This window comes from Camellia sinensis, chromosome 4, assembly GCF_055761805.1.
Source record: "Camellia sinensis isolate YWXY chromosome 4, ASM5576180v1, whole genome shotgun sequence".
Taxonomy (NCBI): domain Eukaryota; kingdom Viridiplantae; phylum Streptophyta; class Magnoliopsida; order Ericales; family Theaceae; genus Camellia; species Camellia sinensis.
Window position 1 is genome coordinate 177,627,648 of NC_138964.1, and position 25,868 is coordinate 177,653,515.

At 37.7% G+C, this 25,868-nt stretch overlaps 2 long non-coding RNA genes across 2 annotated transcripts in view; one reads left to right on the forward strand and one right to left on the reverse strand.

Moving 5' to 3' along the window:
* LOC114291197 (uncharacterized) overlaps positions 1 to 25,868 on the forward strand; it is a 42,480-nt gene that overhangs the window by 10,139 nt on the left and 6,473 nt on the right. The window lies entirely within an intron of this gene.
* LOC145789713 (uncharacterized) lies at positions 10,874 to 15,358 on the reverse strand. Its single transcript, XR_014327957.1, has 6 exons — positions 15,255 to 15,358; positions 15,124 to 15,157; positions 14,607 to 14,662; positions 12,851 to 12,940; positions 12,645 to 12,759; positions 10,874 to 11,457 (listed from the first exon to the last, which is right to left on the reverse strand). It is a non-coding gene; the product is annotated as an uncharacterized LOC145789713 (long non-coding RNA).

Consider the following 25,868-nt stretch of genomic DNA (forward strand, 5'->3'; position numbering starts at 1 on the left):
TAGGTTGGCCAGGCACACCCTTGCACTTTGCCCCTAGGCGATTTTACTCAACTGAGCCATCCAAAGTCACACCAGCGTCGAGCTAAGCTGCCATACTCATTTTTACATAACAAACTTTAACTTTAATAGGTAAGTACCAATTCCTGGTAGACTTGCCTGGGGCCATGGCCGAATTCCAAAGAGACTACCATATTCCTGATGACACCCACCTCTCCTTAGTCGAGCTAGACACCACACCTTGGGACAAACCGGGCTTCGTCCCTTTTACAGTGATATCGATTGTGGAAGCCAGGCTTCGGTTCCTTATACAGCCCCTTATATGTGAGTTCTTAAGACAAATAAGATTGTGTCCAACCCAACTGTCCACAAACACTTATAGAATAATAAACGATATTGTCAAGCTAAACTGCTGGCTCGGCCTCAGCCTCGGATTGGCCGAGCTATTTAATCAATATTCGCTTGGCCAAAATGACAACGGCTGGGTGTGCTACCTCAAAGTAAGAAGAGGTCAAGAAAAAATTATAAAAAAGCACCCCGGACAAAGATCTAAATGATGATGATTTCTTCTGGGTTTCTGAAAACTTTGAAGACCATGAAGCCCAGATACCAGGCTATAACATCAACTGGAATAAAGGAACAGCTGGTAAGAACATTCCTGTTTAATTCTCTTTGCTATTTCAACAGCCACCGCGCTAACCCACTACGTTTCTTATCTCTTTTGCATATTTAAACCCGCTTAAATCACATTACGCTTACGCCAATCAAGATGCCCTTCATTCCGCACTTCGATACCATCATCGAGATTGGACCAAGCTACTAAATTTCGAGCCGACCTACCAGTATAGTGGAAAGAGGAAAACCAAAGTCACCGACTTCCTCCTAGAACCTTCACCTAAGCCAGACCCCACTCTTCTCCAAATCAACCTAATCTCTCTTACTGAAGAACAGGAGATGGAAAAGAGGCGAGCTATCCGCGCCCTTATTACCGAGCAGACCGCTCCTTTCACAGTCGAGGCCCAGACCAAGCTGTCTCCAACTGGTAACGCTCGTGAGGCTGTGGTCGCCCTACCAACTGCTAGAGCCTCGTCATCCCGGCCTAACAAGAGACCGCGTACCTCGGCCGGCCAAACACAACGTTGGTTGATGAAGAAGAAACCGAACAGCCTGAGGCCGCGCCCCCTAAAACATCCATAGGTAGACACCAGGCTATCCCATTTCCTCCGCCGGTGTGGGCACCAGTTGTATCTTTCAAGGGCCGCGCCGTGACTATGTCCGATTTTGTTTACGGCGAAAAGGACCATCTTCTAGCGTTAACATGGCAAAAAATGTCTGCCTTCCAGCCGATATGGAGCACCACGCCCATCTAACCGAGCTGAAGGCCATACGATCTGCCAACAAATCGCTTATTCTGGCAATGCTGAATTCCACTTATGTTCTAATTTTGCCACAAACTTGTCGTTCGGTTCTTCTAACTGTAGATGTTTTGCAGGCCGTGCAAAAGAACCAGATCGCACACAAGCGCGTGCTTGAATTAAGAAGAACGGCCAAGGCCGCCATTGCTGATGGTAAGGCCAAGGAAGCCGAGCTCAAAGAACTACGAGCAAAGTTTGCCGAGCTGAAAGCCTACCAAACTAATTGGCTAAGCAGGTTTCTGCGGCTAAGGTAGAAAAGAACAAAGCTCTGGCCGAAAAGAAAGATCGTTATCTTCGAGAGCTGGCCAAGCTCAAGAAGAAAAAAGATGCCAAAATAAAAGCATTGCAGAGGCAAATTGAAGACGTTGAGGAGCACGGTTTCAAAGAAGGTGAGGAGTTCTACATCCAGGAATGCGAGGCGTCCAAAGACATCTTCTTTAAGTGTGGGTAGAAAGCTGTCGTTGCCAAGCTCGGTCAGGGGCCTGATTCTAATATCTTTCTCAACCCTCCTCCTCACTTTATACCGAGCTATATGACAGACTATGCCAATGTGGTCCAATAAAAGTTCTTCCAATAGGGGGAGAAGGAAGACGCCCCAGATCCATCTAACGCTCCTCTTACCAACACCGACTGCGGTCTCTAGCTTTCTTCGTGAGCTCGGGTGGATCCGCTCGGCTAACTTGTGCCAAGAACAGTTGACGTGGAGCCCGAGACCGAGCTATCCCAAGAGGCAGCTGCCCAAACCGGCCTCTCCAGTGGTGAAGCCCCGGTTGACCTGGATGCCGAGCTAGATGACCTCTTTGCCTGATTTCTTTGCCTTCTTTATTTTTTTTGTTTGTAATGTAACTGGGCTAAAATGCCCCACCTTTTGTAATTGCTTACCTATGAATGAAATCTTTCTTTTTTCACATCTTTTTGTTCGGTTATAGCACTTTTTCTTTTTTAGTGCATTACCTTTAATACAAGCCTAGCCAACCTGGTTAGTTCGATCGTTCCTTATCTTGCCCACCTTTTTCGATCGAGATACTTATCTCGGCTAAAAAAGAACTTTGGAATTTGTAAAACCTTTGTGACTAAAGTGCTTGATCCTTATCTCGACTAAAAGAAAACAGTTTTGATTAAACCTGCAAACTTACTTGAGCCTAGACCCTTATCTTTGCTAAAGAACGAACTAAGTAATTACACCTGCTAACTTCCTTTAGTCTAGATCCTTATCTCAGTTTGAGGGGTGAACTAAGTGTTGGTCAAACCTGTCGACCTTCTTGAGCCTAGATCCTTATCTCAGTTGAAGAACAAAAGGTGTTGGTCAAACCTGCCAACCTTCTTAAGCCTAGATCCTTATCTCGACTGAAGAACAAAGGGTGTTGGTCAAGCCTACCAACCTTCTTGAGCCTAGATCCTTATCTCGGCTAAAGAACAAAAGGTGTTGGTCAAACCTGCCAACCTTCTTGAGCCTAGATCCTTATCTCGGCTGAAGAACAAAAGGTGTTGGTCAAACCTGCCAACCTTCTTGAGCCTAGATCATTATCTTGGCTGAACAAGAGAACTAACTGTTGGTCAAACCTGCCAACCTTCTTGATTGCCCCTAGTCGACAATAACTATGAACAACTTCTACAAAGGAAAATAAATTTACTGAAAAAAAACTACTTGCTTTATTGCAAAAAGAAAAATTACAAGTGTTTTAAGAAAAAACTAAAAATAAAATAGTTTGAGATTGGCCGTGTTCCATGGCCTGGGAACAGTTTTGTTGTCCATATCTTCTAAGTGATGTGCCCCTTTTCCTGCTAAACTAATCACTTTGTATGGTCCTTCCCAGTTAGGTCCTAACTTGTCATCTCTAGGTACCAAAGTGTTGCCCATTACTTTGCGCAGTACCCAATCTCCAATCTTGAATTACCTTGGGTGCACTGTTTTATTGTATTTCCTGGATAACTCTTGTTGATATGAGGCAATGTGCACCAATGTCTTTTCCCTTTTTTTTTTTCTACGAGGTCGAGTTCTAGGGCTATGGCTTCACCATCTAAGTTTGGATCAAAATTTTCGCTTCTAATAGTGGGGAGGCCCACTTCCAGGGGGATTATTGCCTCCACGCCATAAGCCAAAGAAAAGGGCGTTTCGCCAGTTGACCGCTGAGGTGTGGTATGGTAAGCCCATAAAACATTAGGAAGCTCCTCAGCCCACTTGCCTTTTGCTCTTTCCAACCTCTTCTCCAGACCATCTAAGACTAATTTGTTGGAAGCCTTAGCCTGGCCATTAGCTTGGGGGTATGCTGGTGTAAAGTTGTAGAATTCTATTTTGTATTTTTCGCAAAAGCCCCAAAAGATTTTGCCATCAAATTGAGTGCCGTTGTCGGATATTAAAGCCTTGGGTATGCCAAGCCGAGTTATGATGTTCTGCCAGACGAATTTCTTGACGTCTTTTTCTTTTATAGATGCGAGTGTTTCTGTCTCCATTCACTTTGTGAAATAGTTCGTTGCTACGAGAAAGAACTTTCTGTTGCCGAGCACAGTTGGGAGTGGTCCTACTATATCCAGGCCCCACATAGCAAAGGGCCATGGGCTGGTCAATGGTAGAAGCTCTCTGGTTGGTTGATGTATTTGGTGTGTGAACTTCTGACTTTTCTCACACCTCTTGACATACTTCTCAGAATTTGCTTGCATGTATGGCCACTAATATCCTTGTGAAATTGCTCCGTAGGCCAGCGATCTTCTCCCTTGGTGGCTTCCGCAGACGCCTTCATGTATTTCGAACAAAAATTCCTTGACCTTACTGGGATGGACACACTTCAAGTAAGGTCCTATGAAGAATTTTTTGTACAGTGCTAGTGATAGAGAAAGCCAAAATCACTATGATTTTGCTCTAATTTTGTTGGTTTCTTTCTTTTCTTTAGGTAAGATGCCATCTTTTAAAAATACTATGATGGGGTCCATCCAGGAAGGGCTTAGCTCGGCACAACATGTTTCGGCTGCTTCAAGTTCTTCAATACTTGGTCTGGCTAGGAAGTCAATCAGCAATGGGTGTGGGATAGATGTATCTACCATTGCCGCAAAACCGGCCAGCTCATCTGCTTCACTATTTTCCTCCTGACCGATTTTCTCTATCCGAACTAATTCAAACTTCGTGATCTCTTTTCCAAGTCTTGGTACTTAGCCATCATATCATCCTTGAAATCTGGTTGACTACCAGCTGAGAGTCACTGAACACCATCAGCTTGATGGCCTTCATGCGAAGTGCTGATTTTAAACCTGCTAGCAATGCTTCAAACTTCGCCTCGTTTTTGGATGCTGGGAAACCAAGGTTGACTGTTTGTTCAATTTTTAGGCCATCCGGTAAGACGAGGACTATGCCAAGTCCTGCACCGTGCCTATTGGATGCTCCATATACGAAGAGTTTTCACATCTCTCCGACGAATAGCTTCCAGCAAGTAGAGGGATCGGATGATGTCTTGGGATCCGGGGCATTGTTGATGTCTTCTTCCAAGTTAATACATGTCGTTGGGCTTTGATCCTCACTGTCTGACTGTCTTAAGACTTTGCTTTTGGGTGAGTCCATGTTAGTAGTGTTGCAGTCTGTTCCCTCTTTCCTTTCTTCAGGCCTGAATGGCTTACTATGCAGTTGGGCGTCTTGTTTTGGGGGCTGTACTATTCCTACGGCACTTCCCTCGTTTCTTTCGATTTCCTTGGTCAAGTCGATTGGGTAAATATGATGACTTCCTGGTACGAACTCAGCCATGAAGTCTGCCAAAGCTTGGGCCTTTATTGCGGTTCTTGATTGAAACTTAATGTCGAACTGCCCCAACTCCACTGCCCACTTCAAAATTCGTCCAGAAAAATCTGCCCTCTCAAACAAGGCTTTTAAGGGGAAAGCTGTCAAGACAATTACGGTGTGAGAATGGAAGTAGTGTGACAATTTTCTTGAGGCCATCATCAAAGCTAAGGCCTGCTTTTCCAACGGCAGGTATCTTGTTTCAGTGCCTAACGTTGTCTTGCTCACATAAAAGATAAGCAAGTGTTGTATTCTCTCAGCTTTCAGCTCTCACCAACACTACGTTAACTTATGTTGGGATACTACTAGGTACAAAAAGAGCTCTTCTCCTCGTACTGGAATCACCAATAACGGAGGAGAGGTCATGTAGCCTTTCAAGTTTTCCATGGCGCGGTCACACTCATCATCCCACTCAAATTTGGCCTTTAGTGCCTGGAAGAACAGTCAACACCTGTTTGACGGCCGACTTATAAATCGGTTTAGTGCGGCTGCTAGGCCAGTGAGATGTTGTACCTCCTTGACTGTGTTGGGCCTCTCCAGATCTTGGATGACTTTAATCTGAGAGGGATCAGCTTCTATACCATGGTTGGTCACTAGAAAGCCCAGGAATTTGCTTGACCCTACGCCGAATGCGCATTTAGATGCATTCAAACGCAACTTGTGGGACTTCAAAATTTGGAACATTTCATCTAGCTCCCTGAGATGGTCTCTCTCTTCTCTACTTTTGACCACTATATCATCTATGTAACCTTCCATTGTTCTGCCTAACAATGGTTCAAATATTTTGGTGATCATCCGTTAGAATGTGGCCCCTGCATTTTTTAGGCCAACGGGCATGACCTTGTAGCAATATAGTCCTTTGGGTGTTGTAAACGATGTGACCTCCTGATCCGGTTCATACATAGGGATCTGATGGTAACCATAATACGCATCAAGAAAGCTAAGTCGGTTATGCCCTGCTGTTTGGTCCACCAGTTGGTCTATTCGTGGTAAAGGAAAGCTGTCTTTTGGGCATGCTTTGTTAACTATTTTGTAGTCCACTCAAACGAGCCATTTCCCGTTCTTTTTTGGCACCATTACAATGTTGGAAATCCACCTAGTATAGTGTACTTCTGTGATTGCTCCTGCCTCCAGCAAGTTTCTCACTTCTTCCGCCACTATCTCTGCGTGGAGTGCCGATCGGCGAGTTCGTTATATAATTGGTCTGGCAGTTGGATAGACATTAAGTTGATGGCAGATGAAATTAGGGTCAATGCTAGGCATGTCGTACGGCATCTAGGCGAACACTTTGATGTTAAAGGTAAAAAAATCTATGACATCTATTCTCTTGGTGCTAGACAGAGACGAGTCGAGCAAAAAGAACTTTTCATCTATCCTTACCTCCACCAAGTTTTCCACTATCTTCTGTTTGGCTGTTTTGTCGACGTCTGCGAACAATTCGTTACTTTCTGGCTCTTCTACCATTTGTACAAACCCTTTTGCAGCCCGACTGCCATTTACTGTGACAAAGCACTGTTTTGACATGATTTGGTCTCCTAAGACTTCTTCAATCACTCCGGTTTTGTTGGGGAACCGTAGCACCTAATGGTAGGTTGATGCTACTGATCGCATGGCGTGCAACCATGCTCTTCCCAAGATTATGTTGTAAGTGGAAGGTACTTTCAATACTCAAAATTTCACCTATTTCTTCATTGTTTCTGCCTTAACCAGCATAATTATCTTGCCCACCGGCTAATCAGGCATTGAGTTGAAGCCGACTAAGAGAGATGTTACGGGTGCCAAGTCTTTGTCCTCCAATTTTAGTTGTTTGAAGGTCTCGTAATACATTATCTCATAGAAGCTCCCTTGGTCAATTAGGATTCGCTTGATGTCAAAATTCTTGACGCGCAAAGTGACCACTAGTGCGTCGTTGTAAGGGCATTGTAACCTTGCCAAGTCTTTGTCAGAAAACGAGATGACATTCGTTGCCTCCGTTTTTCCCTTTTTTGACGGTAGGTTGTGCACTTAGTACCTCTCTTAAGTGCTCAGCCTTTTTGATCACCCCTCTGAGCTTACATACCTTCTCGGGTTCGACGATCCCATATATCATGTTGATTATGCCTTGGGATGGACTGTTGACCGGCATCTTATTTGGCCTGTTGTGGTCCTGGGGGGGCGGCTGTGTTCCCCCCTCTATATACTGGTCCAAGTGACTAGCGGCCAGTAACTCCTCCAAATGTTGCCTTAACAGTGTACAATTTTCAGTTCGGTGCCCCTTTTCATCATGGAAGGTGCAACGGTATCTATCATCGTAGCCCCTTTGTGCTTCTCCCAACTTGGCTGGCCGCCGAACAAAGGGTTCATCGTGTATCTTGCTAAAAATTCGGTAGATAGGTTTGTTGAATACCGTGGTAATGGCAGTGCGGACTCTCAACTTCCATGCTTAGGGGTCCTCTTTGTTGGCTCGTCTGCCTCATCCATTCTTGCTCGGTTGTTCTACCGTGTTGACTTTTGCTGCAGTCTTTCTATCCGGCATTGCTGTTATGCCAGATTTTGCTTTAGTGCGGGCGCTATCTTCTTCTACCCGGATGTGCTGATGTACTCTCTCTATTAGGGCCTCCATTGTGAGGGGTGGCATCATCGTCATTGAATCCCTCAACTTGTTACCTGTTGGTAAACCCCGTTTGTACTGTGCGATGGCGAGGTTTGTCGGGAAATCCCCAATCTGATTGAAAGTCTCCTAATATTGACTGTTGTAAGACATCAACGTTTCCTTCTCGCCCATGTCAATGAAGAGTAGCTGGTCAATCTCCACTGGCGTCTTGGTGTTTGTTCTGAATCTGATCACAAATGCCTCTGCCATGAAGCTATGCTTCCTTCTGGCAACCTTTTAAACCATGTTAGACCCAGGTCACCAAGGCTGGAAGGAAATAAGATACACATCAGGGCCTCATTTCATCGATATACGGCCATAACCTGGCGAAAGTGGCTTAAGTGCATTTAGGGGTCCGACTTCCCCTCATAAGTAATGAATTTGGGCTGGTGGAAGCCTGAGGGTAACTGTGTGTTCTCAATTGCCGGAATAAACAGTGAGCTCTACAACCTTGCTAACACTTTATCTGCTGGTTCGTAAGCAAGGCGTGGTATTGGCATCCCTACCTCGACACTCGCATGTGTCCTAGGAGCCAATCGCTGTAGAGCTGAAACTCTACGAAGGTCACGAGCTTGGATGACCTCCTTCCATCGGGCCCTCTTCTCTAGCACTGTACGCAGGTCTGCTGACCCAGGTAACTCTGTGTGCCTGGATGTCGTTTGGTGTGTGTGTGAGGGCCGATAACTACTTTCTTCTGTGTAAGACCTTTCAGTCCTCGTTCTCTCAGACCTGGAGTAACAAGTCCTGAAAGTCCTTGATTGTGTATCACTCATCCTGAGGCTTCTACTTTCAGCTTATGATGGTGTGACCTATCTATCACGATCTTCTGAGTGGTAAGAGCGTGTGTTGCCTCTGTCCCCCTCTTCCGTTGCCACCCATTTGCCCTTTATCTGGCACTTAATTGTCTCCATGTCTGTCGTCATTCTCCATGTTAATTCATCTTGCTCCTTTACGAGATCCTCCAGAACCTGAGGGTTCAACCTTCGCCTCTGCGTGTCAGGGCTTTGAGAGAGACGAGGACTTGAGCCCCGTTTCTCTCATGTGTCTCTCCGTGGGTTCTGTCGCTGGGGCTCTAATTCTGCCATAGGTGGGATAAGAGGTAACCCTCCGTGCCTCCCACCTCCCTCTGAGGTCTGTCCATCAATAGCCGAATGTGGTAAGTTTTCGCTGTGCGCCATTGATCTCAACTAATGAGGAAGCTTGATCAAAAGGTTTGTTCTCCGTGTTTTCCCACAGACGGCGCCAATTGTACGAGCACATAAATAATCTTCTCGTATAATCCTATTAATTAAGTTTGCACTCTTTCAAATGTTTTCACTTTACTACCTGAAAACACAAACGTGAGCTAGTCAACGGGGGTGTACTAGAAACCTCTCCAATGCCTAAGTCAGCACAATAGACAATAGACACAAAAGCTCTGTGTATTTTAAAGTAAGAATTGTGATACTTGTACATAGGTCCTACTATGAGTTTTTATAGATTCCACATGGCACAATCCTATTAGGACTCTAACTCTCCTTATAAGAGTCCTCCTACGAATCACACTCCCAAGGATAAAGCCTATCCTGATAACTCCTTACTCACTGCTTATATAAGTGAGATAGTTGCAACTCTTACCTCGGCTGGCACAAGACATAACCGTGCTTACACAACTCGGTGCTAATTAAGTCAATTTAGCCAACCTTGTCTTTGAAATGACACTCTGCCGAGTTATCCTTTAGCTTGGTCTAATTTCCACTGATACCTCGGTTTATGACCGCCAGACCAGGCCACTGGTAGCCCACTTCTGACCGGACTAACGCGACCAAGGACCAAGCTACAGAGATAATTACCTCGGCCCGTAGCTCGGCCCAATATCTAAGAGACTACATCTATCTCGGTCCATTCCAACAGATGTATTTAGCTCGGTCAAATTTATGCATAAATTACCCTCTCAGTACTAAAAAAATATTAAAACATTGTTAATGAATAATTATTCACTGCTAGTTCACATTGCTACATCTTTAATCTAATAACGAAGATGATGTTGTTTTTAAAACAGAATGACCAGAAATTGGGGAAAAATATGCTTGTTGGTTCTGAAAAAATTAATCATGGTTATTAAATGGTATGATCAAATGTTTATTTTTATATTTTATATGGGGGATCAAAAATAAATTGACCAGTAAATAACCAAAAGTAGTGCTCCGTTTGGGAAGATAGGTTGTGGGCTTTTTTGGCTATTTTAGCCATAAAAGACAAAATAGGCTATTTTAGCCACAACAAACAAAACATCGCATTTAACCCATAATCATTACACTCTTCTCTCACGAAAAAAGTCAAAAAAGCCAAAAAGTCAAAAAGCCCTTCCCAAACCAAGCTTTTTAGCCCAGGCTAAAATAGCCAAAAAAATCAAAAAACCAAAAAGCCAACCCACTTTCCAAATCAACCCTAATGCTGTGTTTGGTTTCAAGATTTGGAGAAGGATTTGGAAAGGAAAAAAGAAAAGGTGTGTGAAACTATGTGAAATATAGGCATGATTTATTCACATTTCACTTACTTTTTTCATTTTCCTTTCTAAATCTCTCTCCAAATTCTCCAATCAAACACAGCATAAATGAAATCATATTCTCTAGGTCATTTGTAAAAGAAAGTGAATTTTTACTTTTTATGAGTGACATGGTCCACGTTGAATGTTTTTTTGAACAAAGGACAACTGTTCGAAACTTACATATATATATACTAGCGTATGCCCGTGCCTGAAGGCACGGTATAAATAATATTGGTACACATATTTAAAAAAAATCAATTAACATAAATTATTAATATTGGTATCACATCTTTTACAAAAAAATCAATTCAAAATGATAATTAATTCACTGTTATAGAAATCAATTATAATAAATCAGTTTAAGATATCATACAATGGCGGTTTGTTTAAGTTAAAATATAATTTATCAAATTCATTAGTAAAATTTTAAATTAAAATATTAATTTGTATTTGAAATTTTTATTAAACTTTTTATAGAATTTCACCATCTAAAAAAATATAGTATTTAAAATACTCTCTCTCTCTCTCTCTCTCTCTCTCTCTGTGTGTGTGTGTAACGTCTCCTTTTCTCATTTCCTCCTCTCATCTTCTCTCATCTCTTAACAAACACTACATCTCCTCTCAAAGCTCAAATAACAAACCCTTTATTTCCTTTGTTCGATCTTCCTCTCTCTATATTTTTTTTCACTCTATTTTATCTTAAATTTGTGATTTGATTTTGTTAAATAAAAAAAATCAACATCCATTTCAAAAACTTTGTTCAAAACCATAAAAAATCAACACTCATTTTCCATTAAGAAATTAAATTCATTTCATAAATCCAACTGAAAATAAAAATATATTTCTAAATCAAAACCTATTTTATAAAGATCAACCATTATTTCAAACCTAAAACTTTTTAAAAAATTAAATCCAAATCCATAAGCTACATTAAAAATAAAAAAAATAAAAAAAAATCTATATAAATAAAAGAACAAACAGAACAGAGACATTAAAAAAAAAAAAAAAATCAATTTAATGGTTAAAAACACAAAACCCACACCTTATCCATTAATTCCCCACTCATTCTCTCTCTTCCATCTTCCACCACTCATTCTCTTTATGAGATACATCTTACCTACGAATGAACATTTCAACATTAGTAGATTTTCTTTCAATTTTTATAAACTCAAAGCTCTTCAAATTGAAAATCATTTATTTTTTTTCCTCTCCAATTTTCTGCTTCGTGTGCTCCAGATCTACTCTTTCATAAGATACGTTCAAGTTTCTTAGTATTTTTATATGTGTGTATATCGGACTATTAAAATAAGGAACCCATTAGAATTTAGTGAATCCAAAAAACAAATCATTTATAATATTTCAGTACACCAATCTATAAGAGGTCATAAAAAAGTAATCTGGAATTGGATTCTTGTACATGTTCTTATGATATCAAATTTAGAAATGCAAACGACAAACAATCTAGAACAACATGCATACGCTAGTATATACATATAATATAAACAAAAGAACGGAGTAATAGAGGGGAGACCATGCCCCCGCATTTCTCATGTGCAACCTATTGCTCAACAAACAAACACTTATCACAGAGGAACTACGGATATGGTCGATTAATATGTAAATTATGAGATACATTCCACTGTTCCTCAATCTTTTTCTCCATCCTAAAATGGGAATTTTGAATAAAAAGAAAGTGCATTCCTACATGATTTTTAAACAAAAATGTCACAAATACTATGCACCGGTAATAACCAAACATGGACAGTCCTTGAAGCTAATTTTATAGGAAGGTCACTGATTCACATCTTCATGCAAGCTGTTGTTAAACTGTCAGCAACTCCTGAAAGACAACCAATCCTAATCCATCTAACAATAAGCAAAAAACCAGGAAAACAATTCTCCAGTTTTGGAACACAAAAGATGCAAATTATAGGATCCCACATACAATTGATCATGTGTGTAGAATGTACTAAGTAAGATTCCTGGAGAAAAAAATAAATAAATAAATAAATAAGAAGAAGGAGGAAGATTCCCATATGAAATAGACTGGTTAAAGATTCTAATAAAAAAACATGAAAAGTGCTCAAAACTGAAAATGAAGAATGAAAAATGAAAATCTAGAGAGCAGGTATGTCAGTGTGAATATATATATATATATATATATATGCATAGATAAACAGAGTACCCTATATTCTCAAACAATTAATTTATGAAGATAAGTGGACTAAGATATCAAGACTTTCTTTAAATAAAATTAAATAAAACGAAATAAAAACAAAATAAAATTGGTAATATAGGGCTTACAGAGGATGATAATTCCAGCAACCCATTTGCCAGTTCTTTCTCGGATTGCCGGTTGGCCTTGCAAATCAACACTTACATCAAGAGTACACTCTTCTTCTTCTCCCTTGAACTTACCCTAAAATCCCAACAACATTTTTTTAAAAAAAAATAGAGGAAAAAAATTAAATCAGACAGTTTAATTTCAATTCTTCTTTCCTTTCCCTTACATCCCTTTTGCCTTTTTTATGCCCCACCATTTCCTCCGATTTCTTTTCTCTTTTTGGAGGTTTTGAGAAAGAAAACCTAGAAAAATTAAACTGAGAAACCACAATTATTCCCCCAAATCAACCAGGCAAAATAGAAAAGAAAAGAAAAAAAATGTGTCAGTTTAAATTCATAATGATTATGCAAAGTAATCCCAACACTATTTAAATTTAATCCCAACACTATTTAAATTTATTATAAATTTAACCCCAACACGGATTAAATTTAAATTTAATCCAAACACTATTAAATTTAATCCCAACACTATTTAAATTTAAATTTATTCCCAACACTATTTAGATTTAATCCCAACACTATTTAAATTTAGATTTAATCCCAACACTATTTAAATTTGAATTTAATCCCAACACTATTTAAATTTAAATTTAACCCCAACACTATTTAGATATTTTTTAATCCCAACACTATTTAAATTTAATCCGAGATGTAGATTCCTCTATAATATTGTTCATTTGGTAAAAAACAATCAACTGACTGCCAACACAATACAATCATTACAATCACAAACATATTTATAAATAAAAAAAATTAAAAAATAAAAAGCATAGATCAATTGGGAAGAGTCAAACACAACTGTCACCCCAATCCATTTTGATAGCAGCAGCAAGCTCATGGAAAAGGAAGACACTAGTCTTCACAACAACAGTTGGGATGTGATAACCACAACACCAAAACCATGTTCCCAAAATGTTTTTTGATAATAAAATCTGAAACTAACCGCATTTCCTTGTATCACATTGTTATCCCAAATTAACATTTGAAATTAACCACAACACCAAAACCAAGAATACTATACACAACTCAAAACCCTGAGAAAATTAACTCTTTTCATCATAACAAATAAATGTATAACAATGGTAATGATTTTGTGTTGTAAACAGCGCTCTAATTTACATTGCATCATTCTGTGAAAAATTACAATAGGAAGGATACAAACTCCAGTATTACAATTTCTATCCTTCGGATAGCAAACAATCGAAATGTGGCTAGAGTGAAAGGGAGATATATTATGATGCAGCACTATTTCATGAAATATATTATGAAATATAAGGAAGCTAGTTAAATATTTTTTAATCCCAACACTATTTCATTACAAAAATTTAATTAAATCAAAAACAGTTCACCAAACAAAACACCAACCTTTTTACCTGTTTTCTGAAAACAAAAACAGAAAATGAAAACAGAAACAGGCCTGTGGGATTGCAAGGCTTGCAATGGTGAGACCAAAGATGGCATCAGACCTTAGAAGATTTAGACTATACTTGGGTCCCCATTGAAAAACAGGGAAGAAAAATTGAAGACCCAGAAGCAATTTAAATTTGAACATTCACGTCACCAAAGAAGATAAAATAAAAAAAAAACAAAAACAAAAACCTAGATTATAGTAATCTAAATTCAACCAACCAAATGTGAGAATTAACATTATGATGGAATGATCGTTATTCCGTTCTATCTTCATTTTAGTGAACCAAACACTACCTTAACGTCTCAAACACATGCACAAAGATGGTATTTTGATGGCTTTTTGTAACCTATCACTAATATTTATCATTCAATACACGCCTTCGAACTAACCTACACATGCTGATGCTGGTGAAGTAATAAGGAGCAAGTTTCATCACTTTAATGAAAAAGACAGAAGTGAAGCAAGTAATTATGATACTATGAAATCAACAGATCAAAATTGCGAAAACTAACCATTTTTAGAACTTCTAGGAATGGTGCTCTGATATGAGAATCGAGCTTCCAAAAGGCTATTCTGACCACACCAAACAAATAATTAATTAATTAATTAAAATAAATCAAACATAGCTCTCAACAATAAATTAAGAATGAATTTCTAGTTGACTACAGCTTCAAACCAGAAATTTTTTTTTAAAAAAGAAAAATTTTAAAAAATAATAGGAAGAGCATCTCCAATCCTTCTTAAAGAGCTAAAAAAGAGATCCAATCATTTCATCAAACTTGTATCAAATCAAAAGAATAGGACCAAATCCTTGGCCAAATTTCTAATAGTCACACACTTCAGTGTTAAATAACAGATCAAGCTTTTAACCATATTTTCACTCAAATTTGATGAGGGGAAAAAAAAGGATTGGATCAAGATTACAAAAACCCAATTGGAGTTTCGAAAAATAATACACAAAATATCAAAAGAAAAACCAAGAACTAATGAAATTTACAGTAATACAGGAATTGAGAGAAATGAGCGTACAGATCTTTGCTTTAGCTGAATTAGGAGAAGAACCCTAAAAAATTAAAACACCCAGAAGCAAGTTAAATTTCAAGCAAAGTTTGAAATCGCAATTCAAAGCAAACTCAAAATTGCAAGAGAAGAAAACAAACCCGGAGAGCTCCAATCGGGGTTCGAAGTAGAGAGAGAAAGAAAATATGGCGGCGGCGGCTGGCTGGGAGGGTTGCGAGTGGGAGGGTTGCGGGGCAACGAGTGGGAGGGTGGGGGGAGAGGGGGAGAGGGGGAGAGGCAGAGATCGGGTGGAGGGGGAGAGGCAGCGAGCGGGAGGGTGGGGGAGAGGGGGAAAGGCAGAGATCGGGTGAGAGAGAATGAGAGAGGTAGCGTCTCTGCGAAAGGAGGGAGAGGGGGAGAGGCAGCGAGTGGGAGCGTGGGGGGAGAGGGGGAGAGGCAGCCAGTAGGAGGGTTTAATATATGTATGTACATATTCTGTATATTGTTGTTCTCAGTGCTTATCTATATATGGAGGTCTATCTTGTTGTTCAGAAAACCGGTACAACAAAATCGGCTTGGTGAGAGAGAAGGAGAGAGGTAGCGTCTCTGCAACAGAGAAGAGATAAAGATGGAATGGAGAAGGAGACGTGGGTAGGTGGGAGAGAGCAGAGAAGGTTTGGGAATTGATCTGCACCCTTAATATATTTTTAGGATTGATCTCAGCCATGGGATCACAATGTATCTCACACACATTTGAAGACATTTTCAAAATCCCTCTTGCCTTATTATATAGATATATATATATATATCTATTTATTTAAATGTTATTTATTTATTTAAAATATTATTTAAAATATCACATGTATTATATATATATTTCAAAATGTTCAACTATATGTTCAAATACCATATATATATATATATATATGTCGCCCAATGTCACTTATATATTCATTTTGCTGTCACTAGATGCCGTCGCATTCCACCAACGACTTTTCTACCGTTAGCGACTTTTGTGATAACTGTTCAAGCTTTTGTCCTTATCATTGAAAAAAGTTAAACTATAAATAACATATGACTACATAAGGATAAATTTTTTATCAATTAATTTTTTTTTAATGCATTGCATATTTAGAAGAAAAACATTTGAAAAAAAAAAAAACATATCGTCACGTAATTCAGACAGAAGAAGGTGAGAGTATTTTGTGTTTGGTTAGAACTGAATTATAGATAAAAGACTGGAAATCTGATGTGTACAATGAGCACCTTATCATAAATAGACGTAATTTTATCATAAAAATTCGTAATATCAACTATAAAATATGTAAAGTGTAACAAAAAAATATCATAATCAAGCCACAAACTTTTATTCATAAATCACAAAATTTTAAATATTTTATTATGTTAATTTGTAATAAGATCATACATTTTAAAATTAATGTTATAAAATTTTATAATAAAAATATATCAATTTATAATAATATGCATGGTACACAACTTATAACATTTTCCATAAAGACTTCTTCTGCTTGGACACCGAATTAATCACAAGATTTGATCTCATCAAAACGTGTTGACAAACTATGAGCCCCCAAACCCAAGGGGTTGTGGCATTGTGGTAAGGCCTTGGGGTTTAAGCCCCAAGGTCACAAGTTCAATTCTCCCCTTGGGTCAATCTCCTGAGCGAAGCACTGTTAGTTAGGAGATTGGACCTCAAGGATGCCTAATCAGCTACTTGGTGTGGGTTTAATGCTCCCCCGCTGTGCGAGTCCTGACTTAATCGGAGCTTACCTTGGGAGGTTGGGACAAGCTTCCAGGTTATAGTCTTTTACTCAGAACGGACAACGTAGATTGGGACAAGCTTCCAGGTTATAGTCTCTTACTCGGAACGGACAACGTGTGGGTTTAATGCTCCCCCGCTGTGCGAGTCCTGACTTAATCGAAACTTGCCTTGGGAGGTCGGGACAAGCTTTCAGGAACGGACAACGTGTGGGTTTAATGCTCCCCCGCTGTGCGAGTCCTGACTTAATCGGAGCTTGCCTTGGGAGGTCGGGACAAGCTTTCAGGTTATAGTCTCTTACTCGGAACGGACAACAGGACACCCCGGTGATCTCCTCATGGGGCGCTGCCTTGGACCTGCGGGAGGGTGGAAGGATTTCCCAGTAACAAAAAAAAAAAAAAAAAAAAAAAAACTATGAGCCCCCTCCCTCCGTTTCCTCCAATTATTTGATCCGGACAATGTTCTATCAATTATTGTGATGTTTCTTATGAATTTTTTTATAATTTTAATTTTAATTTATTCTTTTTCAATGGAATCATATTAATAAAAAGAAAAAATGTTGACATTGCACAAACAAATCTTTGAAAAAATTACAAATAGATAAAAAGAATGCAAAATAATTATAAATTGATAGAAAATCAAAAATAATTACACTAGAATTATTCAAAATGTTTAGAGTGAGAATATTTATGAAATTGTTGTTCTCCCTCTTTCTTTTCTATCATCTGTTTTTTTTTTCACTTTGCAAGCCCTAGCCTTGTCAGCCAACTCATTCCATACTCTCATCGGCACTAGCTACCGCACTTCCACTTCTTCCTACCAGTCGTGCTTCAGACCCCAGCTGGGGGCACCCCCAGTGAACCACCCCCCCCCCCCCCAAGTGTCACGTGTCGGCTTGGGGTTGGCTGGAAACAAAAAAAAAAAAAAAAACTTTTTTTTGACCAATCACGGACGACTCCCAGCACCTCCACTGGGGTCGGAGGCTCTATTCTCTTCCTACTGTCTGCTAGTTCTCTATCCTTTTCTGTCGTCCTCAGCCTTCATCTGACCTCTCCACCTTGAGAGTGGGGATGCTGTTGCGCGGGTTACGCAATAACGACTGTTGTACGGTTAAATGAGCTCATTTTGGGATCTATTTTAATAATTTAAACCGTTCATATTTTAGAATATATCAAATATAAAATGTTTGTTAAAATCAAGTTAATCGGATATTACTTACTTATTCATCCACTCACATTTGTATTCATTTTGATATTCATATTGCGCTAACTCATGTGTGACCTCTTCCTCCTCCATTTTTTTTTTTAAAAAAAAATGATATATGAGAATTTTTTTTAAAAATAAACAATTTAAATTAATATGACCCACAACGGACCTATGGATCAAACAAATTATAGATTAGAAGGAAGTAGGGTTCTAAATTAAGACCCTGTGTAACATTACTCGCGGCACCCAATAATTTATCGAAAAATTACAAACCAGTGATAAGATAAAACAATAATAATAAATTATAATGTCGTGAAAAAATTTATCACTTCAATTATTAAAGTTGATAAATTTTACCATTGATTTATAATTTATTTTAAAAACTCACACTAAATTAATTATTTTTGGGTAAATTACATTTACCTCTCCTGAGGTTTCTGACAAATACAGAGACCTCTCTTGTAGTTTGAATAATTACAGTAACTTTCCCTACTTTACCTGACAATGTTAAGGTTCCCCATTCTGTCAAATTGTTCCAAACGGTGTTAACTTTTTCTATAATAAATTACCTTATTGTCCTTCCTTTTAAAATATTAAAAAATGTTTTTGGATTGGAGGACAGGTTTAGAAGAAACAAACAGTGTTTGGAACAGTATTTTTGGATTTATTTTTTTTAAATATTAAAAATGTTTAAAAAAATTTATTTTTTTATTTTAAATATATAATTTTTATGTAAATATTTTATTTTATTTCGTAAATATTTTAATTTTTTTAATTTTAATATTTTAAACTCAAAACATAACTTCACACTCAAATCATAACCAATCACATAACTCAAAACTCAATTCAAAAATTATTTTCAAATCTTATAACCAAACACATAACTCAGCACTCCACACTATTTTCAAAACTCTACAGTCAAATCGTAACCAAATGCATAACAAAAAAAATTAAAATATTTAAAAATATATTTATAAAATAAAATAAAATATTTAAAATAAAAACTATATATTTAAAATAAAAAATAAAATTTTTAAAATTTTTTAATTTTTAAAAAATATTTTGAAATCTTTTTTAAAAATTAAAAAAAAATACAACACATAGATGTATGAAATATAATGCACATTAAAATAAATAAATAAATATTTAAAATATAAAATATTTACCCTAAAAAAATAATTTCAAAAAATTTCAAAATTTATAACCAATTTTTTTCTTTTTCTAAACTCATAACTCAAAATATGACTCCACACTCAAATCATGATTCTAAAAATAATTTTAAAAAATAAAATAATTTTTTTTTGAAATTTTTTTTCTTTTAAAATAGAGTTTTTGAAAAAATTTGGTTTTGAGTTTTGAAAAAAGTTTTGAATTGAGTTTTAAGTTTGTGTTTAGTTATGAGTTTTGAAAATAATTTTTGAATTGAGTTTTGAGTAAAAACATGTTCCGAAAAAATATTTTTTTTAGAAACATGTTTGGTTCTCTTTTAGAATCACAATTCCAATTAGAAATTTTCAAAAATATTTTCAAAACTCATAGAGTCTTAACCAAATACATAACTCAAAACTTAATTCAAAAATTATTTTCAAAACTCATAACCAAACACAAACTTAAAAAAATACAAACTTATGTTAAATATATTTTTTAAATATTAAAATTTAAAAAAATTTATTTTTTTATTTTAAATATATAATTTTTATTTTAAATATTTTATTTTATTTTATAAATATATTTTTAAATATTTTAATTTTTTCGTTATGTGTTTGGTTACGATTTGAGTATAGAGTTTTGAAAGTAGTGTAGAGTGTCGAGTTATATGTTTGGTTATGAGGTTTGAAAATAACTTTTGAATTGAGTTTTGAATTATGTGTTTGGTTACGATTTGAGTGTGAAATTGTGTTTTGAGTTTAAAATATTAAAATTAAAAAAAAATAAAATATTTAAATAAAAATTATATATTTAAAATTAAAAATTAAAACATTTTTTAATATTTTAAAAAAATAAATCCAAAAATACTATTCCAAATACTGTTTGTTTCTTCCAAACCTGTCCTTCAATCCAAAAACGTTTTTTAATATTTTAAAAGGAAGGACAATAAGGTAATTTATAAGAGAAAAAGTTAACACCGTTTAAAACAATTTGATAGAAGGGGATTCTTGACATTGTCAGGTAAAGTAAGGGAGGTTACTGTAATTATTCAAACCACATAGGAAGCCCCTATATTTGTCAGAAATCTAAGGGAAGGTAAATATAATTTATCCATTATTTTTTCATAATTTATGTCAATGAAAATTTCATTTCATGGGGTTACAATCATAAGAAAAGAAATGAGATCCACAATTTTGTAGTAGATGATTAAAAGACATGAATATTTGTAATTAGTAGAAATATGATGACGTGGTGCACCTGAAAAAGCTAATCAGTGTGTTTGGTTTCAATTTTCTAGAAATTGAATTTTTTATTTTTCGTTTTTTTTATTTTTAGTGAATATTTTTGAAATTTTAAGCAAAATTTTCACTTTTTTTAAGGGAGATTTACTAATAAATCCCAAAATTTGAATTTATAAACCAGTTGGTCCCATTTTTATTCTACTAAACTGTTTAGTCCCATTCAATTGTGAGGGACGTAATTACCCTCATTTAATCGTTATTGATGCGATTGTTAGGGGAAAATTGGGTGTGGTGCATGTGTGTCTCACGTGCATAATTAGTGAATGGATGTGTGATGTGTTGCAGGTGATACATTGTAAGGGTGTCACAGAATGGCAAAGCGCTATAAGGGGTTTTTGTTTTGGGCTGGGTTGGTGTGTTTGGGGGTTCACACAGGCAGACACACACACATTCACAACACACACTCAAGACCGAGATGCATACACATTGATAGATTTGGACACAAACCCAAGGGACCATTGACACACACACGGTTGAGAGAGGGAGAGGATTACACCCAGCAGCCTCAGCATCTCAGCATCTCTATACTCACACAACCAGATCAAACACATCGAATCGTTGATTCCACCGCCTCGATCCTTCGAGAATGGAAACCTAGGGTATGAATTGATGACTGCTTGATCGAGCCCTACGACGGCGTTATTGCTGTCTTCGTTGTCGTCTTCAGCGACGAAGATTATGCAGGGGAGGATGATGCCGTTGTCGGAAGAAGTTGCGGTGGTGGTGGTGGAGCTAGGGTTAAGGTTTTGGCGGTGGCGGCGATGGCAGAGGCAGACGTAGGAGACGAGGAGGAGGGTGGAGAGGAGGACAAGGAAGCCGAGGGCGATGGCGATGGCGTAGCCGAGGCCGAGGCCTCAGCTGAGGCTGGTTAGGTAGTTGGTTGTGGAGTGGGGGGAGGTGGTGGTGGTGTGCCGCCGGGAACGGCGACGGTGGTGGTCAAACACACACAGCACACACCAAACCCAGCTCTCTTCTCTCTCTAAGACACACACACTGCTGGCTTCAACACACCCACACACACACAATGATACACACACAACGCACACAACGCACACAGTACACACGGAATGAGCAACGCTTCCAAAAAAGGAACTAATCCAGCAAAACAGTCCCACATTAAACCAAGGGCACTCTCGTCCACACAGTTAAACAAAAATGAAAAAAAAAACAGAAAGGACCAAATCAACCCACCAGCAGGACTATTTGGTATAATAGAATAAAAGTGGGACTATTTGGTATAACAGTTTGTAAAGTAGGATTTATTGGTAAATAATACTTTTTTTAAATGCATTTTACTTCGATGGATCTAAATAGTAAAATATTTATGAAAAGATATTTTAAAAAATTAATAAATACACAAAAATATTTAAAAAAAATGTACTGATTTTTTTTTGTATTTTTTGTATTTTTGATATTTAATGAATTTTTTTTTAAAAAAAATCACAAATATTATAACTTTTAAGTGTATTTATATTAGGTGTATTTAAAAAATAAAAAATTTACTTAAAATATTAAAAAAAATTAATAAAAAAATATGAAAAAAAAAATTAAAAATGAAATCTAGAAATGAAAACTGAGTGAATAATTTTTCCCCAACCATGTAAAAATGCAAGTTCCAAGCAATGACACTTCAAGATCGACGGGTCTATTTGTCCTGGTAAAACCAAGCCCGTTTCTGTCTCTCTGGTAATATTTTTTATTGTTGAAAAATATTTTTTGGCCAAATTCGGTGCATTACGGCTGCCTCTAGGGAGTCATCATCCAGTGCTTCTTCATCAGAGTCTTCCCTCTGATGTGAGAAATCTCGTCCCATAGCTGGTGGACTTCTAAGGTCTTTTTTGGTTGCTGTCTGGTTGGCCACATGCATCTGTACATTGACTTCCTCCAATTCTTTCAAAGACAGGTTCTGAAAGTCTGACATAATGACATTGGCTGCCACCTCTCCAATTTCTGGAAATGGATTGCTATCGATCCCCATGGCCTTTTCAGCTTTGGCTGGGAACTTCAAACTCCCTTTCCGAATTTGTTCTTGGATCCTGTCTCGAAAAACAACACAGTTTTTAGTCGAGTGAGACCAAGAATTATGCCATTTACAATATATTTTTCCTTTAAGTTCATCAAGAGATGGAATTTTAACACCTTTTGGTAACTTAAGGAAGTTGGCCGCAAGCAAATGATCAAAAATGTCATCTGCCTTAGTTAAATCGAAAGAATATTTCCTGTGGAGATCTTTCTTTTTAAACTGCTGGTCAATTGTCGTATCTTTATGAATTAACGCTTCACAGATCATAGGCTCTTTTCCCACAATCTCTGCTGCATCAATCTCATAATTAGGATCTTTGTAGTATGTCCTATATGATGCATTATTTCGATCCTGTTCCTCTTCTAGTAATGCTTCATATCTAGATACTTTATAAGTTAGTTCCACTAAATCTCTAAACTCTGTTGAATCAAACTTCTTTCGAAGCCTGAACTCTAAGCCATTTTGGGCCAATCTTACAAATTCAGTTTCTGGCAAGATTACTCTACATTTATTTCGAGCCCTCTTAAATCTAGAAATAAACTGAGTAGCCTTCTCTTCAGGCCTTTGACTCAGTCTGGCCAAGTCTTCCATGGAAACTTCTGGCTCTGATTGGAAGAATTGGGCATGAAATGCCTCTTCCATTTGCTGCCAAGTCTGGATGGAGCCAGGTGGAAGGTTAATATACCATACAAATGCTCCTCCAGTTAGAGAATTTGGGAATAGTCTTAACTTTATATAGTCATGATTGGTAAATTCACCACATTGAGCGGCAAACCTAGTAATATGTTCTACTGTTGATTGGTTTCCGTTCCCATGAAAGAGGACAAAATCTGGTATCCTGAAACCTCTTGGATATTCATGTACCCTATCGACCCATTCTGGGTATGGTTTTCTATACACAGGGGTCTGGACCCCCCGAGCCATTGGTCCACACAACTCCTTAACTATCTCAGTGATCTGGTCCCTAGGGACCATATTTTGTGCCTGCTGAACCACCACTGGGGGAACAAACACAAGATTTGGTGGACAAACTTGTACTTGTGGTCCTCTTGGTCCATAAGGTGGCACATTTGGGACTGGTTGTCCCTGTGGTAGAGGGTGCTGTTGGGGGTGTAGATAACCTCTTTGAGCCTGTCCTGCGAAAGGACCCACGAAAGGTGCTGGAACAGGTATTGTATCCCTTCCACTTGTAGGAATACCTTCCAACCCCCCGGGTATAAATTCGAATAAGGCATTATTGTACCCCCTGGTGCCAGGTATGGCTTCGAATGTGGGATTTGGAATCATTCTTATGCCATTCTCTTGTACCGGGCCAGATCCACCAATTTGCATGGCTTCACTGTTGAACATGGAGACATTCTGGCCTGCTACAGGCCTCGAAATGGGTTCGTACCAAGACTGAGGTGGTAATCTTTCATGAATCTGATTACTGGTTTGACCATTAGAATGTCCATTAGCTTGCATAAGTTGTTTGTCTCTAGTCAATCTTTGCTGAGGGACATTCACCTCCTCTATGTGTCTTACATTCGTTGGTTGGTGGTTATTCATTCGATCCAAAAAGGATACTGACCACCTTTCCATTGTGTTTATTAATTGCTGTCCCATGGCATCTACCAAGCCGCCCCACGGATTGACTGGCTGAGTAGATGGGACACTGGATGGTCCAATTCCTTGGTCTCGTCCACTATTACGAACAAATGGTATTTGCTCTGAAATATTGGTCTGTTCGACCATAGGTTCCGATAGGATAGGAGTCTCCACAGGATGTGTTATCACATTATCCTCTGGATTGGATGTCTCCACCTCTCCTTCCACGCCTTCTTCCAAACGTTCATTTTCTCCTTGTCTCCTACGTCTAGCCATTTTTTAAAGGGTCCCACTGGGCGTGCCAAAAATATATGTTGGCTTTTTGGCTTTCGAAGGTTACTTTTGTAATTATGAGCGTGCCAGTAAGGATTAATCAGTCCTTACAGAATTGTAATTGCCAAACAATTATTCAGACGATTATGTTATGGTTCTTTCGGCCTCAATAAAGAGGACTTTTACTGGTGGCTTACTAGTAATTTGACTTCAGAGAACTTGAGCATAAGAACAGTTAAATAAACTGAAGCATTTTATTAGTATGAAAAACTTACCATGATCTTAGTTCCGTAGAGAATTACAGCGGCAATATACTCGAAAACTACTCCTACAAATGAAGTGCAGTGCAGGAACTTAAAGTACAGAAATATAAAGGACAGGAAATAACACTGGAATATGTAAAGTAATTCTTTTGATCTTTTCTTCATTTCCTTTTCTGAAGTCCTTCCTGCTATTTATACTTTCCGAAGATAACCATCGAATTGTACTTCAAACCGTCGAACTGCTCCTCCGTAGTCGCTGATCATGCTACCTTATAAGTAGCTCCACTACGCCTTCACTTGCAGTTAGGCTTCACCCTTATATTCGAATTTGAATGTGAGCAACCGTTGAAGCCACGTCACTATACGTCTCTTTGTTGATCCGCTACTACTCAGATCTTATAACAACCAATATTAATTGCCACGTGTATGATCAGGATCGAAGACCTACCTGGTCTCCCCATATTACCCTCACTTTGTCACGCGTCGAATTGTCACTGGCTAGCACAAAATGTGTAGCCAACACCCATGCATGTAATGTAATATAAGAGTTTGACTTAAATTAAACATATTTTGAAACATCTATGATTATGAATTAAATTGAGGTTAAAATAAATTGAGCTAAGCTTGAGATTAAGGAAATGAGTTTGGGAAAATTTATCAAGTAAGTTTAATTTGTGTTATTCCTCATGAATTTGGGCTTCATCTTTACATGCATCAATGAATCTTTGAGAAAGTTGGAGAATTAATTTCATGTTTGGGTACAAGGAGAGCAAGTTTTGGGAAATTATGAATTCATGAACATTTTGAACTTAATATTGAATTAAAGGAATTTTGGATGTAATTGGTTTGAATTTTGACCCTAATTTCGCACATGCAAATATTTTTCTAAGAGTTTTATAACTTTAATTTCATGTTTTAGATAATCCTCCATGCATCATGAATTAAGAAAGTTATGGAATTAGTCTCATGGATTTTGTAAGAAATAAGGTTTTAAGTGAGAAATTAAGTAGACTCATAGTTGTGGAAATTAATTTGGAAAATTAATTGTTTTGATTTGATTTTGTAATATTTTCTTGTAATACATGAGTTTTAAGGGAATTGAGCCATTCGAGTTCATATTTTGAGGGGACAAAGGAAATGTTTTAAGAAAATCAAGTTTATGGAAATTTGGAATTAATGCTAAAGTTTGGATT